This window comes from Microcaecilia unicolor, chromosome 4, assembly GCF_901765095.1.
Source record: "Microcaecilia unicolor chromosome 4, aMicUni1.1, whole genome shotgun sequence".
Lineage (NCBI taxonomy): Eukaryota > Metazoa > Chordata > Amphibia > Gymnophiona > Siphonopidae > Microcaecilia > Microcaecilia unicolor.
The window spans coordinates 241,435,958-241,449,617 of NC_044034.1; positions in this window are offsets into that span (position 1 = coordinate 241,435,958).

The window sequence follows — 13,660 nt, forward strand, 5'->3', positions numbered from 1 at the left end:
TCCCAGAATCTCTGGGAGGACGGCCCGGAGGCTCTCGTTCAGAGCGGCTGCAGAGAAAGGCATGGAGGTCGAAGCAGGCGTCGACGTCAGAACCTGTTCCGGGCGTGGAGGCTGTTCCGGGCTGTCCAGAGTGGAGCGCATCGACACCTCCTGAACAGAGGGTGAGCGGTCCTCTCGGCGTCGATGCCTGCTGGGTGCCGACTCCTTCGGCGACCCAGAGCTCTCGGTACCGACACGGGAAGGGGACCGGTGACGATGCTTCTTCGACTTCTTGGGACGAAGCATGTCACCGGAGCTTCCCGGTACCGACGAGGAGGACGTAGAATCCAGCCGTCGCTTCCTCGGGGCCGAGACCGAAGAGGGTCGGTCTCGGGGGGGGGCTGTACCGCAGGAGCCCTCAGGGTAGGGGGAGACCCACCCGAAGGCTCACCGCCACCAGCAGGGGAATGGACAGCCCTCACCTGCACTCCAGACGAAGCACCACCGTCCGACGACATCAGCAGACGAGGTCCCGGTACCACCGACGTCGATGCAGCTATCCGATGTCTCGGCGCCGATGCAGAGGGCCGATGCCTCGATGCACTCGATGCACTGGCCACCGAGGTTGAAGGTCTGGACGCTGAAGACATCGATGCACTCGATACCCCCGGTGCCGATGCCGACGAAGAGCCCGAGAACAAAACATTCCACTGGGCTAACCTCGCTACCTTTGCAAAAGGGAACACAGACTACAGGCCTGAGGGCGGTGCCCAGCCCCCAGACACTGAAGACACGACGCGTGCCTGTCAGTGAGCGAGATTACCCGGGCGCACTGGGTGCACTTCTTGAAGCCGCTGGAAGGCTTCGATGTCATGGGCGGAAAAATCACGCCGGCTTAAATCGAAAGACGAAATGGCGAAATTTGGCACAGAAAAAAGGGAAATTTCGACCGGGGCCTAAGTAAGGCCTACCCCGACGACGAAAGAAAACTTAACGGGGCAAAAAAAAAACTCGAAGTAGAGGAAGGAAAAACCGAAGTGGCTAATCCAAAGGATTTCTGGATTTCTCACAGAAATGTCGAAAAACGACGCGCGAGGTCGACTTTCCGGGGCACGAATGGTAAACACAACCGTACCGAGCGCGGAGAAAAGAAGACTGGCCGGCCCAAGCCGGTTTCGGGCGGGAAGACGGCCGCGCATCGACGCGCGAGGGCTAGCAAAGGCTTTTGCTAGTGAAGATTCCGATTGGAGGGGCTGCCGCGGACGTCACCCATCAGTGAGAACAAGCAGCCTGCTTGTCCTCGGAGAAAGATTTCAATATGTATACTTTAGAATGTATAACAACTTTATTTCAATTTACAATCTTGAATTGTTTAGTTTGTTTAGTTACATTTGTACCCTGTGCTTTTCCACTCATGGCAGGTTCAATGTGGCAAGCAATAGAGGGTTAGGTAACTTGCCCAGAGTCACAAGGAGCTGCCTGTGCTGGGAATTGAAATCAGTTCCTCAGTTCCCCAGGACCAAAGTCCACCACCCTAACCACTAGGCCACCCCTTACAAAAATTATTCTTAAAACATATGATTCCTAAGTGCTATTTTACAAAAAGGGGCATAATCGAACGGGGCGCCCAGGTTTTCCTGAGGGCATCCTCACAGGACGTCCCGCAAAGGGGCGGGGAAACCCGTATTATCAAAACAAGATGGGCGGCCAACTTTCGTTTCAATAATACAGTCAGGGACGCCCAAATCTCCACATTTAGGTCGACCTTAGAGATGGTCATCCCTAGAGATGGTCGTCCCCGATTTTCGGTGATAATGGAACCTGAGGACGCCCATCTCAGAAACAACCAAATACAAGCCCTTTGGTCGTGGGAGGAGCCAGCATTCATAGTGCACTGGTCTCCCTGACATGCCAGGACACCAACTGGGCACCATAGGGGGCACTGCAGTGGACTTCAGAAAAAGCTCCCAGGTGCATAGCTCCCTTACCTTGGTGCTGAGCCCCCCAAAACCCACTACCCACAACTGTACACTACTACCACAGCCCTTAGGGATAAAGGGGGACACCTAGATGTGGGTACAGTGGGTTTGTGGTGGGTTTTGGAGGGCTTACATTTACCACCACAGGTTTAACAGGTAGGGGGGGATGGGCCTGGGTCCGCCTGCCTGAAGTGCACTACAGTACCCACTAAAACTGCTCCAGGGACCTGCATACTGCTGTAATGGAGCTGGGTATGATATTTGAGGCTGGGATAGAGGCTGGAAAAATATTTTAACATTTGTTTAGGGTGGGAGGGGGTTAGTGACCACTGGGGGAGTAGGGGGAGGTCATCCCTGAATCCCTCCGGTGGTCATCTGGTCATTTAGGGCACATTTTTGTGGCTTGGTCATAAAAAAAAAAGGACCAAGTAAAGTCGGCCAAGTGTTCGTCAGGGATGCCCTTCTTTTTGCATTATTGGCTGAGGACACCCATGTATTAAGCACGCCCCAGTCCCGCCTTCGCTATGCTTCCGACAGGTCCCCGGGAACTTTGGTCGTCACTGCGACAGAAAGCAGTTGAGGGCACCCAAAATCGGCTTTCGATTATGTTGATTTGGGAGACCCTGGGAGAAGGACACCCATCTCCCTATTTGTGTCGAAAGATGGGCGCCCTTCTGTTTCGAAAATGAGCCCAAAAGGGCACTCAGCGCAGATCCCCCTTTAAAGAATTGCAGATTTTTTCTGGTGCCTAAATTCGAGTATTATTTACATTGTGTAGAATTTACGCCTCTGTGTATTAAATATAAGTTTTCTGATTTTCAGTTATAACCAGAAAATCCAGATAATAACCTGCCAATGGGGAATTAAAAATCCCTGTAAATCATCCTTAACGGTAGTGATCCAATGATGCCATTTGGCTGGTGGCATTGCAGCTTGGTAATGATATCAGAACAGGATCTGCCTCATCACATCCAGTGAGCTCAAAACTTTAGCACCTGCAGGTACAAAGATAACACTGGATATTTCTCACTACATGAGACAAATGAGCAGGGTAGCAGCCATGGCAACCAGCTAAATAGAAGAGTAGGAGGAGCCAAAGTATTAGCATCTTGGGGCCCATGCAGAAAAAGAGTAGTTACTTACCTGTAACAGGTGTTCTCCGAAGACAGCAGGCTGCATATTCTCACAAGTGGGTGATGCCACGTTGGCCCCGGAGGATTTTAAAGCAAAATCTAAAAATCTCTTCTACGGCGTTCCGTCGCGCGAGCGATCGCACTGCGCATGTGCGCACACCTCTTCCCGCTCGCTGTGCGGACACGCCCCTCAGTTAAATCCAAAAGATGGAGGAGACAACTCCAAAAGGGGAGGTGAGAGGGTTTGTGAGAATATGCAGCCTGCTGTCTTCGAAGAACACCTGTTACAGGTAAGTAACTACTATTTCTCCAAAGACAAGCAGGCTGATATTCTCACAAGTGGGGTATCCCTAGCTTCCAGGCTTACACAACAAACAGTGGTCAATTGAGTCTCGCAACGGCGAGGCCAGAATAAAAATTGACCTGAAAAGAAGAAACATCTAAATGAGTGTAGCCTGGAACAGAACAAACATGGGCTTAGGAGGGTTGGAGTTGGATTCTAAAGCCCAAAGAAGTTCTGCAGCCCCGACTGCCCAAACCGACTGACGCGTCGGCTATTCTGCTGAAGGCAGTAGTGAGATGTGAATGTGTGGACTGATGACCACGCCGCAGCTTTGCAGATCTCTTCAATAGTGACTGATCTTAGATGAGCCACCGACTCAGCCATGGCTCTAATTTTGTGAGCCGTGACATGGCCCTCTAGAGTCAGTCCAGCTTGGACAAAAATGAAGGAGATGCAATCTGCTAGCTAAGAAGAAATGATGCGGTTTCCGACAGCAACTGGCATTAAAAGAAATAAACAACTGGGCGGACCGTCCGAGGGAGCTCGTCTGCTCCACGCAAAAAGTGCGCAGCTTGCTTTCGCCAGGGCTTGTAAGATGAGGGAGAAAGAATGTTGGCAAGACAATTGATTGGATCAGCTGGTACTCTGATAGCAGCGCCAGTAAGAACTTTGTCTGCATGCGGAGAACTACTCTGTTAAGATGAGAAGTAAGGTAAGGCGCTTGAGCTACTAGAGACTGAAGCTCACCGACCTTACGAGTTGAAGGAACAGCCACTAAGGAAAACGACCTTCCAGGTCCAATACTTCAGATGGCAGGAATCCAGTGGCCCGAATTGAGCTTGCAGCAGCTGGATGAAAACGACATTGAGACCCCAAGATACTGGATAAGGAGTGATAGGGACTCTGACCGAAGCATAAGAGCCAACTGTCAAAATTATTGGGGGTGCTAAGCCCAACAGAAATAATCTCCCCTAGACACATACAAGGAATTCTCTCAATATTGGGGGAGAATTAAACTCTCATGAAGTGGACAGCTAAAGGCTGACCTTTCACACGTTGATGATAAGCTCTTATAGCACGAAGATGAATACTGACAGAGTTGGTCTTGAGACCAGACTCAGACAGGTGTAGAAAGAACTCAAGCAAGGTCTGTATAAGACAAGAGGCAGGATCTAGGGCCTTGCTGTCACACCAGACGGCAAACCTCTTCCATGAAAAAGAATAACACCTCTTTGTGAAATCTTTTCTGGAAGCAAGCAAGAGTCGGGAGACACTCTGGAAAACTCAACGAAACCCACACTCTCAACATCCAGACCGTGTGAGCCAGAGATTGGAGGTTGGGATGTAGAAGTGCCCCCTCGTTCTGCATAATGAGAGCTGGAAAACATTCCAACTCCAGAAGAAGAGGGAATCCTATCTGACGCAGCTAGAAAGGAGCAATCAGAATCATGGCTCCACAATCTTGCTTGAGAATCAGCAAAGTCTTTTCCACCAGATGTATGGGAGGATACACATACAGAAAACCTGTCCCCCAAAGAAGGAGAAAGGCATCCGATGGTAGCCTGCCGTGAACCTGCAGCCTGGAACAGAACTGAGGGACTTTGCGATTGGACTAAGTAGCAAAAAGATCCACTGAGGGGGTATCTCACTCCCGGAAGATCTTTCGAACTATAGGCATGCTCAACAACCATGACTGTAGCATTATCCTGCTCAGCCTGTCGGCCAGACTGCTGTTTACGCCAATTAGATAAGTGGCTTGGAGAAAACATGCCGCGTTGCGGGCCCACCACTACATCTGCATGGCATCCTGACTCAGAGGGCAAGATCCAGTACTCCTTTGTTATCGAGTGCATCACAACCCGATTGTTTGGTTGAATTAAAATAATTTGGTTGGATAGCCAGGAGGGATGCAACCTTCGTCAGCAGCTTTTGACTGAGTAAGGTGGACGGGACGCCTCAGAATCAAAATGGAGAGAATTAACCACCTCTGAGGGGAATTCCGAAGACTGGCGAACAGTTGGGTTACATCCTCTAGATACCCTAAACTTGATACCACTGGGAAGCTAGGATGCACTGAGCGGATGTCATGTGCAAAAGTGCCATGGGAGTGACGTGAACTGTGGAAGCCATGTGTCTAGAAGTCTCAATATGTACTGTGCTGTAATCTGTTGAGATGGGCAATCATCGTGTTAAGGGAACACATGCACTCTCAGTCCATGAAGATACGCTGCAACAACAGCCAGGCACTAGGAAAAAACATACTCTGGAAGCAAAGAGAGTATAAGTATCCTGTAAGTCCAGAGAGCATAACCAATCGTTTTCCTGAAGTATGGGAAGAAGGATGCCCAGGGAAAGCATCCTGAACCAAAATCTGTTTAGGCCCCTTATGTCTATGATGGGACGCAACCCACAAGGAAGGACCTGGAATAGAATCTCAATCCTTCTTGCCCTGGTGGAACGGGCTCGACTGCATTGGCGCTGAGAAAGGCAGAGAGTTCCTCTGCAAGTACTCACTTTTGATGGAAGCTAAAGGATTAAGCTTCCAATGAACAATGTGGAGGGTTTGATTCCAGATTGAGAATGTATCCTAACCGGACTATTTGAAAAAACCCACCAGTTGGAGGATAAAAGAAGTCACCTTTGGTGGAGAAAATTTAAACTTCCCCCCCGACAGGCAGATTGGCCGGTACGGCCAGTCAAAAACCCCTCTCTGGTTCCTGGGGAATAGCTGCAGGGGCCTGATTAGGTGCACGCCGCTGACTAGAACGAGCGTGCTGAGGCATAGCCTGAACCGGCTGTCGAGAAGTAGGAGTATAGGTACGACCCCTTAAGGCACAAGGAAAACTACTCTTCTCTCTAAAGAACTTCCGAGATGAGGAAGTGTATGCACAGCATATCTACAATTTTCTGCTGAGTCTCCTCCTCCAGGTGAGAGGCACACAGTCATGAGAGTCTGCGCATCATTGTACCTAGAGCAGAAATCTAGGTGTTACATTACAAGTGTCGAAAATGCCCTTGGACAGGAACCTGCGACACACCATGTGCTACCTGACCACTTGGTGAAAAGGTTTAGCCTACTCCGGTGGGAATGCTCATAACCGAAGTAAGTTCTTAGAACTCCTATCTGTTCTGAGTGGCAGAAGACTCAGGTGAAGATGGTAGTCTAGGACCTCGAGCATCTGGGCATTGGGATTCACAATCTCCACTGTAATGTCAGATGAACCATCATTGAACTGAGCTAACTACTCAAACAGAGCAGCTCAGATCCAAACGCGTCCGATATGGAGGCGCGGTAAGTTCTACTACGGGGTCGAGAAGTTGCCCCAGTAGGGTGCGAACACCCATACCAGAGGCAGCATCGGTGAAGGAGACCAGGTGAAAAGCTAGATGCCGCAGGAGGCGGTAGCACCCATGGCATCCAATGGTACCCATGGTCCCGAAGCCAAGGACAAAATCTGGAAATGCAAGGGAATCGAAACCAGACTGCCAGACCATGGCACCGATGGTACCGATGATACACATGGTACCGATGGCCCCCGGTACCAATGGTACCCATGGTACTTGGTACCGATGATAGTCATGATATCTGGTATCGATGGTACCCATGATACCTGGTACCGATGGTACCCATGACATGTGGTACCGATGGTACCCATGATATCCGGCACCAACAGCACCGACGGTACCGATGGTACACATGGCACCGACGGTGCTCATGACACCTGGTACCAATGGCACCCATGGCACTGATGGTACCTGGTCATGATATCTGGTATCGATGGTACTCATGTGCCGACGGCATCCATGATACCTGATACCCATGGTATCCGCGGTACCGACGATACCTGATACTATGGTACCGATGGTACTCATGATACTCGGTACCGATGGGCGATGATACCTGGTACCGATAGTCGATGGTGCCCATGATACCTGGTGCCGATGGTGCCCATGATACCCGGTACCGACAGCACCCATGGCACCGATGACACTCGGTATCGACGGCACCCATGGTACCGATGATACCCGGTGCCGACGGGACCCATGGTACCGATGATACCCGGTACCGACGGGACCCATGGCACCGACCATGGTACCAATGTTCCTGGTACCGATACTCCTCGGTACCGACGCACCGATGATATTCGGTACCGACAGTACCCATGGCACCGATGATACTCGGTACCGACGGCACCCATGGTACCGAAGATACTCGGTACCCGACGGTACCGAAGATACTCGGTACCGACGGTATCCATGACACCCGATACCGATGGTATCCACGGCACCGATGATACCCGGTACCGATGGCACTGTTGATACCTGGTACCGGTGTATCGACGTCCAATGCCAGGATACCTCCATAACAGAGGGAGCAACGCTCTCGGCACCGACTGATATCTGAAGCCCGGATACCTCCATAACAGAGGGAGCAAAGCTCTGGGCACCGATGGTACCGACACCCGCTGATGCGCCCGAATGACCTGCCAAGCAGGAGGCGCCGAGGCAGGTGGAGACCTATTCGATACATAACTATACCCAGCGTGCATCGGTCTCTGTCGGACTCCAGAATGATCTCCTTTGGGCATCCCTGGCAGAGTAGAATACGTCTCGTCTTTGAGACACTACTTGCGCTTCACAGGGAGATGATCCAGCCCAAGACACATCCTCCGATGCGCCCGAATGACCTGCAGAGCAGGAGGCGCCGAGGCGGGTGGAGACTCACTTCAAAGGTTACACCACTGATTTTGTGTCACCAGGTTGCCCATTCAGTGGCTGACCAGGGATGCACCTGCTTAGGTCCCTGTTTTTTTCCTGTGACATACACCTTCACCACTTGTGGGACTTAAGGACAGTGGTGTGCTGAAGCAGGCTCTCACAGCTCTGGAGAGCCATTTGTAAAGTTTTAATAAATGGATCCTAAAAATGTGGGCTTGTTTAGTTTGCTGGCGAGAGAGAGCCCACAGATAACAATATACCAGCACTTTTATAAGAAAAAAGAAAAAGAGAAGCTTATATGCTTTGTCTTCCTTTCAGGCACAGCCCCTTGTGACTCTGGCAATTACTTAACTTTTCCTTGCCCCAGGTACAAAAAGTATCTGTATATATAAGCCACAATGAGCCTGCCATGAAAGAGTACAAATGAAAAAATAAAGAACACCCAAAAGGGTAAAATAAAAAAAGAGATTTTACTCCGAGGACCTGAAGAAAACACGAAGCACTAACGAACTCCGTGTCTCCTCAGACGCGGAAAAAGAAAAACTGAGGGGCGTGTCCGCACAGCGAGCGGGAAGAGGTGTGCGCACATGCGCAGTGCGATCGCTCGCGCGACGGAATGCCGTAGAAGAGATTTTTAGATTTTGCTTTAAAATCCTCCGGGGCCGACGTGGCGTCACCCACTTGTGAGAATATCAGCCTGCTTGTCTTTGGAGAACTTCCAGTGCAGTTAACCTGGGCATAACATAGTTTTACCATGGGGATAGCAAGTCAGAAAGGGATTCAGTGCGAGTGTTAACTCATACGTACAGAACCCTTACCACATACTGCATTAAAATGCATGTTAATGCAGACATTAAGTATCCCGTACTAGCGGGAATATTGTTTGGGGGGGGACACTAGACACCAGGGATATGTTTTGGGAGGGGGCACAGGAAGAGGTGTCAAATAGTGGGGAATGTTTGTCAGGGCATCAGGTAGGGAAAAGGGGCTGAAACATGCCACAGCATGCTTGTGTTTTATTTTTATATGTCAACCCTTTCTGTCAGTGCATGAGCCAATCACAGCTCAGGAAAGACTTTGAGCTGTGGATTACTGCCACGATTTTAACTTGAGAGAGAAACTGCTGATATAGGGAAGTGATAGAGAAGCAATGTGATTACTAGGGATGATAATGGGGATTGAGAGACTGTCAGGCTCATTTTCAAAAGAGAAGGACACCCATCTTTCGACACAAATCAGAAGATGGGTGTCCTTCTCACAGGGTCGCCCAAATCGGTATAATCGAAAGCTGATTTTAGGCATCCCCAACTGCTTTCCGTCTCGGGGACGACTAAAGTTCACAGGGGCGTGTCAGAGGCATAGCGAAGGCGGGACTTGGGTGTGCCTAACACATGGATGTCCTCGACCCATAATGGGAAAAAGAGGTGTCCCTGACGAGCACTTGGATGACTTTATCTGGTCCTGTTTTTCTTACGACCAAGCCACAAAAAGGTGCCCAAACTGACCAGAAGACCACTGGAGGGAATCGGGGATGACCTCCCCTTACTCCCCCAGTGGTCACTAACCCCCTCCCAACCTCAAACAAATTATTTAAAAATATCTTGTGCCAGCCTCAAATGTCATACTCAGGTCCATCGCAGCAGTATGCAGGTCCCTGGAGCAGTTTTACTGGGTGCAGTGCACTTCAGGCAGGCGGACCCAGGCCCATCCCTCCTACCTGTTACAGTTGTGGTGGTAAATTTGAGCCCTCCAAAACCCACCAGAAACCCACTGTATCCTCATCTAGGAGCCCCCCCTATACTCGTAAGGGCAATGGTAGTGGTGTACAGTTGTGGATAGTGGGTTTTGGGGGGGGGGGGGTTTGGGGGCTCAGCACATAAGGTAAGGGAGCTATGTACCTGGGAGCATTTTATGAAGTCCACTGCAGTACCCCTAGGGTGCCTGGTTGGTGTCCTGGCATGTCAGGGGGACCAGTGCACTATGAATGCTGGCTCCTCAAACGACCAAAGGGCTTGCATTTGGTCGTTTCTGAGATGGGTGTCCTTGGTTTCCATTATCGCTGAAAATCAGAAATGACCAAGTCTAGGGATGACCATCTCTAAGGACGACCTAAATTTCCAGGTTTGGGCGTCCCCGACCGTATTATCGAAATGAAAGATGGCCGCCCATCTTGTTTCGATAATATGGGTTTCCCCGCCCCTTCACCGGGACGTTTTGTGAGGACGTCCTCAGCAAAACTTGGGCATCCTTTTTGATTATGCCCCTCTGTGTGTGTGTAACTGCTACGGATGATGACAAGAGTGCAAAAAAATAAAAATTTGAATGTACAAAATGTTCCACAAATTTAATTTTGCGATGTGAAAGCACTGATATACAAAGATTTTTAAACTGAGTACCCTCCCCAAAGCACCTAATTAAATTGAAAATAAGCACTTGACTTTACCATTTATAAACCCCCTAGAATCAGAAGCCCTAATTATTTACAAAGCAGTGCTACATGTAGCTATTCTCTTTGCAATGATTCAGGGCAACCTGCATGTAATGTTCCCCTCAAAACAGTTGAAATTGACTTTAAATGCATTTTCAGATGTAGGAAAGGCTATTCATTGTGCATTTTGATACTGGCTTAGAAAAAAACTTCTTAAATGTATATTGTTGGATAAAAAGGCAGCTGAATAAGTTCTGCTGTTACTAGTCTGCAGGTAATTTACGAGAGAGCAGTCTAAATAAGTTCAAGCAAACATCTTGAAAGGTACACAATATTTTCCTACTTACTAATGTGCACATGAGACCAGCTGAAAGCATAGTTTTACTGCACATAGGAGGAGGGGTATTGACTGAAAAAGGCTCTGCACAAGCTAACTTTACAATGCCAAAACTGAATGCTTTTATTTATTTATTTGTTACATTTGTACCCCACATTTCCCACCTATTTGCAGGCTCAATGTGGCTTACATAGTACCGTAAAGGCATTCGCCAGTCGGTTGATAACAAATACAAGGTTATATTGTGGTCGAGTGAGGTAGGTGTGTGTCAGGCACCATGAGGGTCGAAGGGAATGAAGATTGTATATTGTCCAGTACGATCATTGGTTATGCTGTGTTGCTGGGTGTGGGGATTTACGTTGGATCGGTGGGGTAAGCCTTTTTGAAGAGGTTGGTTTTTAGTGATTTCCTGAAGTTTAGATGGCCATGGATTATTTTCACAGCTTTTAGGAGTCCATTCCATAGTTGTGCGCTTATGTAGGAGAAGCTGGATGCGTAAGTTGTTTTGTATTTATGTCTTTTGCAATTTGGGTAATGTAAGTTTAGGTATGATCGTGATGATCTGATTCTGATTCTGATTGGTAGATCTAAGAGGTCTGCCATGTATCCTGGGACTATGCCGTAGATAATTTTGTGGACCAAGGTGCAGATTTTGAAGATGATCCTTTCTTTGATTGGGAGCCAGTGCAGCTTTTCTCGGAGGGGTTTAGCACTTTCGAAGCATGTTTTACCAAATATCAGTCTGGCAGCTGTATTTTGGGCTGTCTGGAGTTTTTTTGCGAGTTGTTCTTTACATCCTGCATAGATTCCGTTGCAGTAATCTGCATGGCTTAGGACCATTGATTTTATTAGGTTTCGAAAAATTTCCCTCAGAAAGAAGGGTTTTATTCGTCTAAGTTTCCACATTGACTAGAACATTTTCTTTATTACAGAGTTTACTTGGCTCTCAAGGGTAAAGTTGCGGTCGATTGTGACGCTGAGTATTTTTAGGCTGTCTGAGGTAGGGAGGGTGTGTCCTTCCTGATGGTCTGCTGATTTGGATGGTGACTCAGTCAGAACAGATACATGTTCATTTAATTTCTTGAATAGTTGTTTAAACAGTTTTTAAAATGTTTTTAAAAACATATTATCACAAGATAACTTGAAGAAGAAACACAATTACATCCCAGTCATCAAAAAATTGTTTCTATTACAAAATCTCTCTCCATATATTGAAAAGATGTGTCTGACTACAATGGTCCATGCCATGATAACATCACAACAGGACTACGGTAATGCCCTGTACACTGGTCAAACCAAAATGCTGAAGAATGACTAAGGCTGGTCTTAGCAATTTGGGGCCCTGTGCATTTAAGTTTGGTGGGCTTCCCGACTTAAGATTTCAAATGAACCACCACCACTACCACCACAATCCAACGTTTGCCCCCGTCTGAACCTCTCCCCCACCGTGTTCTGGCATCTCCCCATCTCTTTGACATCCCCCTATGTTGTAGCTTGAGTCTACATCTCATTGGTCGCAGCAGTGATTCAGCTGCGCTGCTAGGGGCCAGTCCCGGAGCCACTCATCTGCAGTGTCTGACTCCTGAGGAAACACAAAGTTATGTCAGAGGGGGTAGGATGCCACAGAGGGAAGGTAGACTCAGGAAGAGAGACCATTTAAGATATAACATGGGGGGGGGGGGGGGGGGTCAAAGAGAATGGAAGTTGCCAGATTGTGGAAGAGGGGGGTTCAGAGAGCAGGGCAGACACCAGACCACAGACAGAGGGCTTGAGCAGTGGGACATTAAATGGGACACACTTAGAGCTCAGGCCCACCCAACAGTAGCACATGTTTAACGGTAGCTGGTGGGGATCTCAAGCTCTGCCAGCTGAAGACTTCCCCCTAATGGTAACGAAAATGCTACTCTCCATGATACCGGCACCTGCGCATGCTCAGTTTTCAGCGCATGCCTACTTAAGACTGCCAAGGTGGAAAGAAGCATTTTCCTGCCAGCTGAGATATATTTTTGGTGGTTGGGGGGTGGGGGGAGAGAACACTTGGTGCCCACCCACTTCTTGCCTAGGCCCACCCAAAATCTGCTGTCTGGCTACGCCCCTGGGCTTGAGAGAGAAGAGAGAGAAGTGAGATACTGGACCTGGGGGCAGAGGGGAGGGAAACAGAAGTGCTAACTTGGTTAAATGCAGGGGCCCTAGGAGCACAACTGATTATAGTACTAAATTTAAAGCTGTACGTTTTATTTTCAAGGACCTCAACAAAATGGGCCCAGAGTACTTGAAGAGTAAGTTAGCCCTCTACACACCTTTGATACTTCAAAGTTCCTCTCAGGGAGCACCATTATCTATACCCTTATCAAAAGAAATCATACAATATGATACCCACCAGCAAGCCTTCTCAGGAATTCACTCCCATAGGGGCTACACATAACTACCAGTAATTCAGGAAGTAGGTGAAAGCCTTAAGGAAGCCCTTCTCTCAAGCCTTTAATACATGTGGTGACTGACCATACACTCACTCTGTGCCATTCCAAGGACTGTCCATGGAGAACGTGCTTCCAGTTTGTGGAGGTGTGCAAACCTTTGTTGAACAGTTATGCCATTACCCCCAAGACCTATAGACTAAGTTCTGGACATTGCAAAAGGGGGCAGATGATACTCATAGCGAGTTTGTGATCCAGCTAAGATATCAGCACCAGCAGTGGTTCAGTGGATCTGAAGTTAAAACCCTGGAGGACTGCCAAAACCTGATGGTCCTGGAGCAGTTTCTGCAGAGTTGTTGTCCAAAAGTGAGGGAATATGTTCAAG